This window comes from Ambystoma mexicanum, chromosome 1q, assembly GCF_040938575.1.
Source record: "Ambystoma mexicanum isolate Mex_15411 chromosome 1q, UKY_AmexF1_1, whole genome shotgun sequence".
NCBI classification, from domain to species: Eukaryota; Metazoa; Chordata; class Amphibia; order Caudata; family Ambystomatidae; genus Ambystoma; species Ambystoma mexicanum.
The window spans coordinates 120273779-120288710 of record NC_090922.1 but is presented as its reverse complement, the minus strand read 5'-3'; the positions used below and the strand labels follow the sequence as shown (position 1 = coordinate 120288710).

General features: G+C 47.9%; 1 long non-coding RNA gene across 1 annotated transcript in view; it reads right to left on the bottom strand.

Moving 5' to 3' along the window:
• Positions 1-14932, bottom strand: part of LOC138521009 (uncharacterized) — a 129363-nt gene that overhangs the window by 87841 nt on the left and 26590 nt on the right. The window lies entirely within an intron of this gene.

Below are 14932 nucleotides of genomic sequence, written 5' to 3'. Positions count from 1 at the left end.
ACCATGCCAAACCGCAAACACCACCATGGTGCAACGGTACGGCAATTCCGACCCTAGCGGACATGTACCTAACGCCATCAGGCATGGCGGAATGGACCATTCCGCCATGGCTAGAAATACGGCATCGTGAACCAACCGTAAATGGCCCACTGAGTGCCTGTACTCCACTCCCTGGCCACATTGCACAACTCCTGGCAGGCGCAATGTACTCACACCATGCAACCAGTGAAATCTACAATTCACCCATGCATGCCAACGTAGAAATGCATGCAGGTGTTCGAAGCGCCCCGTGAGTGGGCATCCATGTACGGCATTTCACCATAGCCGTACTGATGCAGCACAGGCATGTGAAGGTACAAGACATCAAAATGGAAATCAAGAACACATGACACAAAACAACAGTAGTCCCCCATCGCTTGCCACCAGCGCAAGGCAACATCCAAAACAGCATCCTGAGGGGGATTGCACCAGACCTGTACTCTTGCCAGTAAACAAACCAACCATCAGCAGAAGCATGTACCACACAAGTTGGCAGAGTGACTGAGCAGCCAGGCACATCCCAAGAGGGGCCGATGGGAGCTGCAGGGCACAGATGGCATGAATACAGAAGCTATTCCAATGGACATGACCCCAGTCCCCCTCCAACAAACGCACGCAAACACAGGCACCTGTGACCAGCCACATTCTGAACATCCCATCATACCATCAATCGACCTGGCTGACAGGCACCAGTCGGCCAAAAGCCAATCCCCCGCCCCTGAACAGCACATCATGTAAACAGTCACAATGGCAGCCCCTATCCGTGACCACACTGTGCTACGTAGGCAAAAGCGGCCAGTACTGTACCACACAACTCAACTCAGAAGGTGGAACACAATGCAGATCATCTCGCAATACATACCGCCACAAATCGAAAATCGCCACATCACCTGCAAAGAATAACGCAACACGCCAAATATCGGAATACAATTTAAATGCACATCCAAATGACAAAGGCCTCACAGCAATTTGTAAAATAACACCAAAACATCCATCATCACCGAGGGCTGCATCTGCAATAATTGACCAGCTTCCACTTGTGTGACGCCCTGTACCATCATGGCACACAGGGCCAACATCAACGTTCCAAAAGGCAACATGGAAGCGGCAAGAACCGCAGGTCCGTCCCATGAGGCAGGCACTAGTCCAGCTGAAAGGCCGAAATGTTGCACCTAGCCACCAGAACAGCGTAAGGGCATGTGGCCCATTGGCGATCGTCCCATAAGATCGTAATGCTGCTCCACTGATTCACCCGAAGCTGCAGGTGTCGAGAGTAAAAACCATCTGGAGGAGTGGCGTACAGATGGCATCTGCAATAGGGCAGGAGATACCTGTCACCAAAATGAAACACAAATTAACCGATTGCACTACATGACACATGATGCATCACTATCTTCATTCAACACACCAAATCCACACCCATATGCATGCTAGGCCACTCCAAAGGAATATACACACCCCTAAATCAGTATCGATACATAACGAAACCAATCGAGGTTAATACACCATTGGCAACGTCGGTTACTGTGCATGCGTCCGTCAAGATAGAACCCATGACATGGGATTAGTAACGTGCCTAGACACAAGTGTATGAAGGCGCGTCGAGACAGGGAGGATCCGACAAGGGCAGATAGACGTAAGTCCCACTATGGCAGCCTTGCATCACATAGCGCAGGGGAAGGGGATTGAATCAAAAAACACATGTACATGGCAGACCCTAAATGGAATCATCTGTCCATGCATCCATTCATCATTCCCTCATCCCGCAATGAAAACGCATGAACATTCACTCACATAATATGTGAAACTTCCATCGCGTCTGTGCGTAATGCAGTCTGCAAAAACCACTGTGCTCCTGGCCGGATCTGTAGTGTCGTGAAGCTAGATGGACTTGGGAACGTCCTGCCTTATCGTCCACTACGCTATTGCGCATCCCATTCAATTCATGTCATTCATTGCTTGCTCGTTATGGGCCCTGTCCCAAGGACATTCAACAATAGAACGTTACATTTCCAGGCAGACCTGTGGGCGTCTCCTCACCGCTACTTCGCAACCAAAAATCCTGGCCTTCGAATTCCTCACTTGCAACATTACGTCGAAAAGGCTTCTGTGAACGCTTGCATTCACAATTACATCAATGTAGTGCGGCTGTGTGTCATAATGCTAACTGGCTGCAATCACAAATGGGACGCCACGCCCGTCGGTGAAGTACGATACTGTGCTGCATGAGGGTCGGCCATCGATCGAGCCCTACATACCACTGACTCTTCACAGGTATGTAAGCGGCTGCAATCATAGCATGTGTAACAATGGGAGCATAGCATGAAAATCAGTCAAAGTACATCACACTGCCATCGGGATTTGATACATGATTCCAACCCCAAGATGCCATGCGGCCAAATGCAGCCTTACGTGCGGGACGTGCTCGGCCAGAAGGGATTGCATCTGCCACAGATTCATTCAATCAGCACAGGTGGAGGCCATACAGGCCGACAGCACATATATAGCAGACCCAAACCCCTCCCACAACCACTCCCACTCCAAAATGCTACCGGCAGGACTAGCGATGTTGGGCCTGGGGCACCAGATAGCACTGCAAGTGCTACAACTACAAGAAGACGACGAACAACAACAGGTACAACAACCGGGCGCACAGGGGAGACGGAGGAGAAGGAGGAGGAGGAGGGCAAGGCAGGGTCAGCAAGGCCCACAAGCACTGCCACTACCACCACGCAGGCGGCCCGCAATCCCACGCCTCCGAGCTGATCCGTTCAACCTCACTGCTGAGCAGATCCACACCCTCTACCGTTTGGACCGGGACACCATAATCGCCATTGTGGACATGACACATGCTGACCTCGTGAGCATGATAGATAGCCCAACCGCCATCCCACCCCTACTGAAGGTGGTGTCTGTACTCCACTTCCTGGCCACAGGCACCTACCAGCACACAGTGGGACAGTTGCATGGCATTTCACAGCCACTGTTCTCACGGACACTCTCCCAAGTGCACGATGCCCTCCTGAAGCACGCCGACGACCACATCACACTACCACGCACGTACCAGGAGATTACCAACGCAAAGGTGGGATTCCATGCACTTGGCGGCATCCCGGGTTGCATTGGTGCCATCGACTGCACCCATGTTGAATTGGTTGTCCCACATGCCATGGAGGTCCAGTACCGCAACCGGAAACAATTTCATTCAATCAATGTGCAAATGGTGTGTGACTCCAACAAGATCTTTACGCATTGTTGTGCCAGATTTCCAGGATCTACCCATGATTCTATGGTCCTGAGGAACACAAGAATACCACGCTACATGGAGCGACACGCAGGGCACAGATCCTGGCTACTCGGTGAGTCTCATTCCATGCATGACATCGTGGCCCATTTGATGCGTCAATGACCTTGCAGGAGGGGGGGGGGCTACTTAGCACTATCATTCCACTGACACCCTTTATTCGTCCCATACAGGTGATGCCGGGTATCCACTGAAGAGATGGCTCCTTACACCAATCCGGAACCCACAGAACCAGCATGAGGAGGACTACAACCATGCCCACTCACGTAGCCGTGTGGTCATTGAACAGGCATTCGGCCTACTGAAGGCTCGTTTCCGCAGCCTCAGCAGGTCTGGCGGGGCACTCATGTACAGCCATGAGAGGGTTTCTAAGATGGTCATGGCATGTGTCATGCTGCACAACATGTGCATACGTAGGAATGTGCCCATGCCCCCTGACGCTGTACTGCATGCACCTGAAGATGATGATGATGAGGGTGGGGATGTGGAGGGACGCCAGGGAGTCCATGAGGCACAGGATGCACGTGCAATCCGACAGAGCATCATAGATGCATGCTTCTAGCAACCACGCATGGTGCCTATTACACGGAAAGGGGACCTGTGGCACTGTGTGTGTGTAGTACACGCACATAGTGGACTGTACGCCTATGAAGGCCTCGTACGCAAATATCAATGTCCACACATGTCATTGGATGATAATGAAGTGCTGTATTGTTAATGTGATTTGATTCATACACCCTATGGACCCGCCACCCAGTGAAGCCCAACACACCCCCTCCACCCTACTTCCTCCCCCCCCAACACCAGTGTCCAGATATGCATGCTGCCCGTGGGTAGACGCTATTGCAAGCCCCCTCTACGGGTATCAGGGGCACCCCTGCCCGTGGAGCGCAGGTTCCTGCCAGATCTGCGTTGGGGGCTGCCCTGGACGGAACTTGCCACGGATGACGTCTCTGCCTGCTCGCGTCCATGCATGTCTCTGAGGGTTTGTGAGAGCTCCGAGAGCACACGGCGCACAGCAGCAAGTTCAGCACAAACGTCTTTGGACGTCGCATGCAGTTCCCCCCTCAGGCTCTCGGTGCTTCTCTCCATTTGTGCTCTCAGGCTCTCGGTGCTTCTCTCCATTTCTCCCCTGAGGCTCTCACTACTTTTCTCTATTTGTGCCCTGAGTGTCTCGGTGGATGTTTCCATGGCTGCCCTGGAACCCCCGCATTCATTTGCATGGTCCTTGAGTAGCGTGGACGCTTCCTGCTGTTGCTCGATCAGCAGGTCGAGGGACTGTTGCCTCTGCTGGGCCATGGACATTTGCGGTGGTGTGACAGGGGGGCTGCTCAACACATGTTGCCTTGGCACAGGACTTGTGGGGGTTGGCCAGTCGTCGTCTTCAGGGTGCCCCTGCGTGGTTTCGTCATGGTGTAGGGGATGGAACATGCAGGGGGATTGGGAAAGGTCATGGATGGTACCTACGTCGCCAGCACTGTTTTCCGTGTCGGAGCATGCTGGCATGACAGCTGTGTCACCTATGGTGCTGCTACCACCAGAGGCAGTGCCATCAGATACGTTCTTTGGGGGGACCTGTGGTGCTGGGGTTGTGGACTTGCTGGCTGCTGGGGTGCCTGTTGCAGTCCCCTCCAGTGTGCTGGCACTTGATTCCTGCTGCTGCCGTGTCTTGATCCTTGCACCTGAGGTGGAGGCTCTTGGGACGTTGGTCCTGGCCCTCTTTGCAGGCGTGCTGGTAGGGGTGTCCTGCAGCTCGTCGTTGGTATCGGACCCTGTGGTGGAGTAAAGAGGGGCGAGCGTTAGTTATGGGTCTGTCGGATTTGGAATGGCAACGTGTCAAATGCATTGGGGTGGTACATGAGGCTGATATGGGACTGGGCCTTGGAGGTGGTCTCATTTTCGTGTGGATTGAGGATGCATTCATTTGGCTGCCTGCAGTTAGGGGGTGCATGCTGCACATGTAGGGGTTGTTTATGGCATCTTGATTAATTTGTTTATTCATTCTGACTTTTAGAGGGCGCTGTCAGGGCAAAGTATGTATTGCACTATGGGGTCACATGGTACTGCACATGTTCGTGGTTTGTGGATTTCGCATTGTTTCTCTTGGCAAACCTACCTGATTCTCCGGATGTCGGCACTCCTTTCTCCATCCCTCCGACTCCCTCTATGCTCTCCATTCCTATGGTGGAGGCGCAGATCTCCTCCCAGGGGGTCAACTTGATGGGCGACTCTGATCCCCCCCCGGTAGCTGTGGCGATGTTCCTGTTCGCAGAAAGTATGCTGCGTACGCGGATCCGCAGGTCGTCCCACCGCTTGCGACATTGCTGTGGCGTGCGGGGTGTTGTCCCCACCGCACTTACGCGCTGTGCCACAAGGGCCCATATGGCCTTCTTGTTGGCAAGGGCCGTCCTGGTCATTTGACTGGAGAAGACGACGGCGCCATTTTCCTGCAGGGTCTCGGTCAGCACGGTCAGTTCCTCTCGGGAGAAGTGGACCTGCCGCTTGCGATCACACGCTTTCTTGGCTACCTTTCCCATATTTATTTTTTGAACTGGGGTTGCTAACGGGTTGGGATGTGTGTCAGGGTCGGATTTTTAATGGTTGTGTTGGGATTCGGATTTTATAGTTGTGCGGCGTGCTGTTTCCCGTTCCGGCCACATGCTTTTACTTCCGTTTCCGTATATTTACGGTGCCCGTAATTTGCGGTGCCCGCTCATTACGGTGCCCGCTCATTACGGTGACCGCTAAGATGGGTGGCGGTATTGCACCTGGTGCAGCGTACGGCGGCGGTAAGGGCCGTTTTGGGGTCATTTCCGCCATCGCAGCCTTTCGGATTCCGCCATGGCGTAATGCTCGTGCCCGATGGGTCGTAATTAGCCGCACTTTGCTCCTTCGTGCAATGGCGGAAACGCTATTTACGCTGTTGCGGTCCGGTCAGTCAATTTCCGCAAGGGTCGTAATGAGGGCCAATGTATTCAAATACTGAAATGTGAACACTTGCTTGACTTCATTGTATAAAACTGTTTTAGAAGGCTCAACATGAAATCCTAAGATATACTGTTACTATTAAGGCTTGTTGGTGAATACATTAAAAGTAAACCCTAAACGTATAGATGTATGAACTTGGCAACGAACCATAGATTCGTAATGTATTAACGAATATTAACTGGGAAATGGGTTGAACATCGTGATTTTGAGATTATAAAGAGTGCGACTATTCTAATGTACAGTCCCACTCACTGAGCACACCGAACCACCCTGGAGTTCGCTGTGTTGTACTGAGGGCCGATAGCTATCTGTTGCCTTGTCCTTTGAAACTGTTCAGTATAAAATAAAGATCTTTGTATGTCCCTTTGTAATCCGTGTTCGGTGTATTTCCTTTTGGGGTACTCAGCCTCGATATTTTCTTTTTGTTTTCACAACCCCTCACCATATGAAAATATATGCATTTTTGGCATTCCAATGAAACGGAACGAGCAATCTAACGTTTCAATGATTTTTACAGTGCGAGAGAAAGGGTATATGCAGGTCTGAAAAATATGACGAGCAATTTATTGAAACAAATAGACCATGTTTGCCTTTCCCTTCTTCCTCACAGTGCAAATTGTCATTGCTGCAGGGTTTGCACCACGAGGGAGTGCACTCTGAAACCAAGGGTCTGATTCACGAAATTTTGAGCACGGTGCAAAATCACTTTGCCCTGCAAAACATTACACTTTGCACCACTCTGTGAATCAGGGTGTTTGTTGGCAGTGCAAAGTCACTTTACACTGCGCTAAAAATTCCACGAATGAGGCCCTAAGTGCTCCAAGGTTACCAAAGGAGAGCCAAGATTCAGTGTGGGAATCGAACAACAAACACCAGAATAATTAGGTAAGTAGATAATGCATGAGTTTCTAGATGTGTGTCTTTAATAGTCAGGCTTTCCCTGCGCATGTTTTGCCAGGAAGCGTATGTTATCTTGATTTATGAGGCAGACGGGCCTCGATCTTCCCCTGGGAGGAGAAGATGGCGCTGCTGTCCTTTTGTGACCACATCATGTCTCCGCTACACATTGTAAACGTTATGTCACAGTTCACTGTACATTACACACAGCACGGCCTATTTTGCAGCTGTAGGCGCCCGGATGGCAAAAATACAAACACGAACTAAAAGACTGTTAAAAGCTCAAACGCTTAACATATATCGATTTTTATCGCGCAGTACAAATGACGTGCACAATTTCAATCTCACTTTTATACTCGTGACCAAAACTACAGTTCCTTAACTGAGAAGCCAGCCCTTGGCAGAAACATTAATCTTGTTGTATACTTATTCCGTTGGAACGTTCTTGTAGCGTGATTCCCCTTTGCTGATGCTCCTGTAGACGTCCCAGTAGCCCACGGTACAGGGAAATGTGCGACCAGCTGCACTGAAAGTTGTCCTTTGCGGGCTGGGACAGCTGAAGGCGCAATAGTACCATTTCCTAAAAGCCTCCTGGCATTGGTAAGGGGGAGCAACATCCCCATTTCCCATTATGTCCTAGTCAGAACGACTTTTAAGCTTGAGTTAGTAGCACACACCGTATTTATGAGATCGGTGGTTACCTGTTCTGAAAAAGGCACTTTATTATGTAAAACCGCAGCATCTAACCATAGTGCATAGCAGTTTACTTTTGCACCTACAGCCTGCGCTCGACACGCATGTTCATAATGGCAAAAATCAGCGCGGCAGTCCCGTGACAAAAATCACATCCCCCATGCTGAAGGTTGGCTCTGCCACTGATAAAGAAATGGGTTTGCTGCTAGCACCTAACGACCTGCAGAGCCTGAGTGCTCTGCCTGTATCTGTCTGGCTGTGACCTGGGAACGGGCAGTTTTTGAATCTTGCCCTTTCCGACATTTGTACTGGCCCGCATGGTAGCCGACAATGGTGCCATAACTCCCATGTTAACTATGCTTCTGACAGAGGTCACATGGATGCTTGTTTGAATGAAGGAAATATTGATAGAAGCAAGACCGGTCCCCGTTTGTACATGCCGTCGCTTGGACAATGATGAAGTGTTTACATGGTGCTTACTGTTGCCAAAGGCTTACCGCTTCAAAGCACTGTAAGCAAACGGGGTTAATACAAAGCGGTACTCATTTCATCAACCTTGGAAATATAGGCAGCGGGGTTACATTTGCTAAAATATTCCATGACACCAGGTAAACATGTTTCCTGTAGCGGGATTACCTCCCATACCGAAATGGATTCGCTGTCTCAATTGCCTACGGACAATCAATATGCACACTGGTGGCATGAGGGTCTCAACAACAGTAACTGTTTAAACCAAATGGATATCATGGCGGATGACAATATTCGTATAATATACACCGTCGATGTTGCCATAAAGTTCCCTGTTAACTACAACCCCCAGAATGCATCACTCACTACGCTCCTATTAAACTGCAAGACCCTTCCTAAAGCTGTTCTGCCCACCCACGGCCGGACTCCAAACCGTGGTTCCTGCATAAATTCACCCACATATGCCATGGTGTTTTTAATTTTATTTATTTCGGGGGCGGTGAGGGGTTTGCCGGGGGCGAGGATAGGTTTTGAGCGCCACAAACACTCACAATGTTACACGACCGGTAACCAGGGCTGGAAGAAAGATTTGAACTCCATCACTGCGTAGCTGGTGCTCTAGTGGATGAATGCCAAACCATGCGGTCCTGCAACCCATACTCTCAATCACCAGTGGGCCAATCACCTGGCAAACTCGCAACCTGTGTTTGATTCTGTTTGGTGCAAACCCCCCTGCGCACTGTCACACCCATCCAAAACAGTCCCAACGCCCGCTGTTCCCAGCAACCACATGTGTTTCAGTGTGCCACCCCATTGCGAGCTCCCCAAACACCCATTACAAAACACAATTACGCCTGCTAAACCCACAGTGCGGCTAATGCCACGTTGCTGGGGGACACATGCTCAATTATAACATACGCGGTGCAGAAAGCGTAGACCCAAGTTGTGATTCTGACCCTTGCCAGCCTGCTCACCATTTCACTTTCTACCTTGTACTACGGCTCCTAGGTTTCGTCACTGTGATTCTGTCCCCTTGGCAGCCTGCTCACCATTCCACTTTCTACCTTGTACTGTACTGCTCCTAGGTTTCGTCACTGTGATTCTGTCCCCTTGGCAGCCTGCTCACCATTCCACTTTCTACCTTGTACTGTACTGCTCCTAGGTTTTGTCACTGTGATTCTGCCCCCTTGCCAGCCTGCTTACCATTCCACTTTCTACCTTGTACTGTACTGCTCCGCTTCTCTAGAGGAAATCTGGGGCTGCTATCGCGGTCTGTGTACATGAAAACCTTGCATTAAACATATCCTGGCTAATGTTGAAAACATTCTTCGGTGTGGGGAAGGCTTTAAAAAAAAACCTCTTTAACGAACTCCGGGCCACCCTTTGCAATGGGGTCTGTATCTGTACCTATAGTTTCCTCCCCACCCATTTCTTCCTGCACTTATCTGACCTTCCCGGTCAACTGCCTTAAACTCAGCACTTGCCACTTGCTGGTTGCACTACCACTTTTTGTTGCTTTTATTATTTATTTATTTTATTTATTCTGTTCTCCTTTTGCTCTGCACTTTCCACTTCTCCCCCTTGCCATGCACTTGCGTGTTCCTAATGTCACTGGGCCTATTAAGATTGTTGTTTTGTTCTCCCCTGTTCCCCTCCCTTGCCTTGTCACGCTCTGAACCACTTGTGTATGAGCACGATAGAAATAAAATATCAATTCAATTCAAAGCTCAGCGCATGGTGAAAACCAAACTGAAGGTCTCAACAGCACACCACTTTCTCACTTTCCTATTGCCTCTTCACCCGACTAACCCATTCCCACCTTCTTATACCTGGGGACCAATTCCATTGGTGACGGTGAGCGATGCAATACCTTTATTACCATTTACATAAATCCCCATGCAAAATGTGGTTGCAAACACATTTATTTTATCCGTGGCAGAGCCTCTAGTATGCACAAGGCAACATTTAATAATAAAGTGCTTTTAAATCACTAATCCAATGTTTTCAACATCACGAACAACAACGAGCCGGAAGTTTGTGACATAGAAGCTGCATGTCTATCTTAGTTTATTACACAACTTCTTGCATGTCTTAAATCACTGAAAATACAGTGGGGTAAAAGAGTTTCTTCATGTTGACATCTTGCATTCTGGGACTTATAGTTTTCCATTCCGGATGTGAAAATGAAACCCACAATGATATTCATTTGGCTTAACATGTTGCTCTAAGGGTGCACATGTCATGTGGCTTTACTGTGCAACTTTTGAGGGCTTTCTTGGAATATCAGCCCGAGTGGGCATGACTGAGTGACTAGGCATGACCGACTGTGTGCCTGAGTGAGCATGACTTGTGTTTTTAATCAGTGACTTAGTGTAAACAATTGTGACGATTGAAGAGTAACTATGATTGGGTCCAGCCAAGCGATTGTAACTGAATAACTGGGATTGTGTGGGAGTGACTGACTGACTGTGTGATTAATATTGAGTTACTGACTGAATGTGATTAAGTGAGGGTGTGACTGCATGAGTGGCTGGCTGACTGATTGGCTGAGTGAGGGAGGGCTCATGAGTGGCTGGTTGGCTGGCCCAAGCAGGGACTATTTCTGACGTATTGTCTTTTTCCCCCAGCAGATGCAAACGGTGGTGTTGGTGAAAGCTGCCAGCGCGGATTTATCTTCTTGGTGTTTACCAGTGAACTCTTGGGAGGAAGTGGTCTGCTACTCCAATGCAAATATGCTACCTTTTTTAAGAATGGTATCTCAAATTAGTATTTCTTTTAACGTGTGTTTTTATTTTTTTCTTGGTTATTTTATTTGGGTGTTTTATATTGTACTTTTTGGCCCCTTCAACTGCATAGAGTAAGTTATCGAGTAGCTGGGTGGGTGGCCGAGGTTGTGCGAGTGTGGGTAGAAGATATGTGCGTGTTGTTGGGAGATATTGTATGTATGGGGGTGTAAGAATGGTAGGGGCATTAGGGTAGGTAGTTAATTAGCAGGGTTTGAAAGACTATTTCCCCATTTTCACTTACGCCTTCTATTTCTAACTGTGTGACATAAATCAATGTAGCCACACTAAAGACCATCAGTCTTCTGAATGCAGCCACAGAAAACCATAATTCATTTTCAGTTCAAATCTATCTTTTAAGCCTGTTTCATCCTTTGTGTACAAATGCATTCAAATGTAGTGACGGATTTGTAAGTTGACATTTATTTTAAAATTAGTTAATGTATTCTATAATAAGGAATTTAACAATGCCTATTCGGATGTCCATTTATGTTCATATATCCTTTCTTTTTTGTAGAATTTTTGAGATATGTCTGCAAAGCTAACAGTTGGCCTACTATGCCGAGTGCCGAGTGATAAGGAGGGAGCTTGCCACCAAAATTTGCAATGCCAGAAGAGGCCTAAGGAAGACTCTGCCTTTCGAAATGCAGGATCGATGATTGTTATTTGTTTGTATTTTTGCAAACCTATTTATTCTTAGGAAATACAGCTATGCTGTTAAACCGAATTTGTTGAATGAATAAATGCTGAAAATTCTCTGAGCCTATGTTCTATTGAAGATATCTTATAGCCAGAGCAATACTATATTAAAATATCAACAATTTATAGCTGCTGAATTATCATAATATGAACTAGGTAATTGTTAGCTGCTCTTACTGATATTGGGTGAAGTGACTGGCGGCAGTCTGTCATGCGAGTAGATCTTTAACAGATTCTGTTTAGGTCACCGGAAGTGTGTTTTTTAGTTCAGTGCTTTGTAATTGTGGAGTTTATTGGGTGTGAGGCCATGTTGGCTAGAGGTGAGAATTGAAATGAGGGAATTTACAGGTTGGTTTGTGACATGGGGGGGGGTTGTGTGTAGTTGTGTGCACTAAATCGGCAAACTTAGTTAACGGGTGCTCTAGCAAAGATGAAAAGTGACAGCTGCAAAATTCCATAGATTTTTTTCCAGTAAACCATCCAGAAGTCTAACTAGAGCCATTCTAAAGTAATGCCACCAATGTTACTCAAATACATCCTGGGGTAATCCAACCCCTTTTCCTAAATCTTTTGGAAGCATCTTGAAATCATTTTAACTCATGCTGGAGAGGTCTGCAATAATCATTTACCAAAACCCATCCTAAAGTTATCATGGAACCATCCTGAAGTTGTCATGAAGTCATCCTGGAGATGTCATGGAGCCATCCAAGAGTAATATGAAGTCATCCTGGCGTAATCCAAACTCATCCTGAAGTTGTCGTGGAGTCATCCTGAAGTTGTCATGAAGTCATCCTGGAGTTGCCATGGAGTCATGCTAGAGCAATACAGAGTCATCCTAGAGTAATCCAACTTATCCTGAAGTTGCCATGGAGTCATCCTGAAGTTGTCATGGAGTCATCCTAGAGTAATCCAAGATCATCACTGGAAGCAATCCAAACTCATCCTGGAGTAGTTTCTGTGATGACTCTAGAGTCATCATCTCATTAAATATTTCAGCCCACACACATACTTCAGGATGATCTTCCTGAACTATCCACGGATGACTCTAGAATGGAGTCATTGGATGACTCCAGAATGATTCCAGGATGATCTTCCTTTTTGACTAGGGTACGAAATACTACTGTGGACATTTTGAATCCATGTCCACTTAACATTATTGGCGATGAAAAGCAACTTAAAATGTTCATAAGATGTGAAAAGAAGGTGTCACAACGCATGCGAGAACTTGAAAACTTTGAAGAAATTGTTGGCTATTTGTTGAACGTTAAGTAATGCAACAAAACGCCATCTCAAAATGGGTGCGAAACAGAGACCATGGCACCGCAGTTGGCCGACAAAAAAGCCAGCAGAGAGAAGAAGGTGAAATCTGTCACTGAAATAGAAGCTCTGCACAGGGCTGCACAGGGTATAACGCTAGTGAAAGGAGGTGAATTCCGAACGGAGTCGTGCACCTGTGGAAGATGCATGGACAATACAGAAAGCAGAACTCATGATGGATGTGCAACACAGAGCCAGTGATCACTGAAGAGCGCGAGGAAAGGACCACTGCTGGACGCTAAGTGACCAGAGCAATGCACAAGAACACGCTGGAGTGCTAGTATCATAGAAAACATTTGGGGATAATATTGATTCACTGGATACCAGATAGCCTCCTAGAATGTCAGAGAGGACATACACACAGTGGGCATCAGTACATAGCTTCACAAACGTATTTTCCAGGAATGTACACCTGATCTGGTGAAGCCCAGGAGCTCCATAGGACTTCCATACAACTAAGATGGCTCCCTTTTCAGCTGGATCTTCTGCTTCTCCTTCCCTCCGAGCACACACGCATCCTAATAGACAATCACTTCTATATCCTGCCAAGCAGAAGTGCGTAGCGTACCTGGTAACAGAGGGCTAAAGTGATGCATCAGGGAAAAGGTGGCATGGAGTCCGCCACTTTCTGCACCAAGGTATTTCACTACTAACCTAGAGGCATTGCCCTCATACATGGAATCTCTAGTCAGCTCTCCTTGGGTCTTTACTCAAACATAGCTGAGTGTTTTGGCATTCATGAATGGGTAATGTAGCTTTTGGGCAGTCTGGTGGTGCTTGAGGGCTAAAATGACTTCTGTTGTATCCTGAAGATCTCCTAGGTTCTCCAGGATCCAAGCAACTTGTGATTCAGGGAAGCGAAAGCAGAAATATTGTTTTCTCATAGGGCAATATTGTCCTTTGGCTTTGCAGTAATTATTTGGTAGTTTCAGCAAAAATCCAATTGAATGCCGTTTGTGTCAGGGGATTTTTGTGGCAGGAACTAAAGTAGCCCAGGAATGCTTAGAGCGTACCCATTTGGCATTGTGGTAATAAGCGTGCTGATGAGTTTCTTGCCGGGTCAAGTATGTGGTGCCATGTCTTTTAGTGCTATCCATTGACCTGAGTCCAGTGCCCTGTAACTGGGGGCAAGGAGGCACTTCAGGGATAGTGGTGGGCGGACTTCTGTGGGAAGGATTCTTGGGCGAGCTTTTAGACAATATTGGAGGTGTCTGGGTAACATCTGTTGCCCACTGTTAGGGTAGCCACTTGTGCACGTGTCGGGAGGCAGCATTAGGGCAAGTCTCTGGGGATTGGCTCTAGGCTGGTGTCTAGAAGTTGCTTGAATCACAGGTGCACAAGGAAGATGCAGAGATGCCCTTGCATGATGCTCATTTGGGGCAGATCCGCCAAAACAGAATGTGGGGGGGGTGATGATAAAGAGGGCTGATATTGACTGTGTTGAAATGCAGGGGCTTGCGTACGCTCAGGATGGCGTGGGTGGCTTCTTTGTGGCTAAAGCACGTGGGTGCAGTGTTAGTTTCCTATTGGCTGGATGTGATCCCATTTGCCTGTGTGGGTCAGGATGGATCTGAGTTTGAGAGCCACAGGGAGATGTTGAGCGCAGGCAGGATACAGCCAGCTATCATGCTTGTGCCTGTGCATGTTTTGCTGGCCAGATTTCAAATTGCGATTCCCTTTTTCTTTCCTAGTTTCTGAAATCCAGTCAATTGTGGCAGGTGTGCTATTGTAATAATATGTGGTG